Below are 1,610 nucleotides of genomic sequence, written 5' to 3'. Positions count from 1 at the left end.
ATATTAAAATCTAGTTAGGATGAGTCAGCTCAAGAGTATTTTTATGGCATTTAAAAGCTTTTATATATGCTGAAGTATATAAATACAAAAATTACTTTTTCTTCCATTGAGGTCATCAAATGAGATGTATGAAGAATCATTAGCACAGTACTCCGTAACTGGTAGTCAGTAACCAGTAGTTAAAGGGTAGGCAGCTTTATTATGAACTCCTCAATTATGTTCAAATATGCTCTAAGGCATTCATAGTAATAAATTCTAATAACATATTTGAAACAAATGTCCAATTTTAAATTGTTGTATAAAATTTAATACATTCATTCACATGAATGTATACATGAAAAAATATGCACTTGTTGAAATGATGATTTTGAAGATTAACATTATGGAAAATGCTTAATACATAATGTTACATGAAAAAAGTAATATGTGATGTTGGCTGTTTATGTGATGTCTAGCTATGAGGAGACTGGAATAAAAGTCAGCATGAAAAAAGCAAAACATCAACGAGAAGTGGTAGAATTACGAGTGACTTCTTTCTTTCCTCTAGTTGCCTTTTTTGTTCTAGTTTCTTACAATTAAAAAAACTAAGATAGCGAATGGAGTTCATACTTTTCTAGGTAGCATCCAAAGAAAAAAGCACCACATGATTTGTATTCTCAGAGAACTGAGAGCCTGAGAGAGAAGCAGATACATACACTGATGTGTAGATATGATGATGGCAACTATGAGATTTGAACCCTGTTTTTTTTAATATTATTGCCAACCCTCACAAAACCTGTGCAATTTATGAATTCTTGTCCTTAATATAAGTGAGGCTCAAAGATATATGTGACTTTCACATCCTCCTTCTACTCAAACCACTGAGAGAGCCTCTCCCCTCCTCCCTCTCCCACTCCATGTCTTCCTTCTCTACACCTCTCCTCGTCTGTGTCTCTGAATCGGGCTCCTACATCACGGAGAAAACTGAAGCAATCAAGAGATCTCTGCTTCTCTAGATTCCACCACAGCTAGCCACTTACTAAAATTTCCATCCTTAGACTTCTCTTTGCATGCTCACCTGTGTGTAAACCATCCATATCCCCATCTAAAGTTAAGCCCCTCCCATCTGTGCACCAGATTCTATACCCCTCTCTTCCGTGACCATTCTAGAAATTCTCTTCTCTCTCTTCTGTGTAATTACATTTCTCTACTGAGCTTTCCCTTCAGCATAAAAAGGACTGTTGTCTCTCCCATTAAAAAAGAAGAAAATTCTTCTTGACTCTACTTCAATATCCACCCCCAACTTTGCTCCACTTTGAACAAGTTTTCTATGTAGGCTGCCACCAGTGCTCCTCTTCCATCACGCCACTGGAAACCCCTCACCAAGGTCAACAGTGATCCCCACGTGTTGGCCAACAGGTATATGAAAAGATGTTCAATACTGCTAATTATCAGAGAAATGCAAGTCAAGACTACAATGAGATATTACCATACACCAGTCAGAATGGCCATCATTAAAAAACCCACAAATGATAGAAGCTGGAGAGCATGTGGAGGAAAGGGAACCCTCCTATACTGTTGGTGGGAATGTAATTTGGTGCAGCTATTGTGGAAAACAGTATGGAGATTTC

Source organism: Vicugna pacos, chromosome 22 (assembly GCF_048564905.1).
Source record: "Vicugna pacos chromosome 22, VicPac4, whole genome shotgun sequence".
NCBI classification, from domain to species: Eukaryota; Metazoa; Chordata; class Mammalia; order Artiodactyla; family Camelidae; genus Vicugna; species Vicugna pacos.
Note: the sequence above shows the minus strand (reverse complement) of the source record.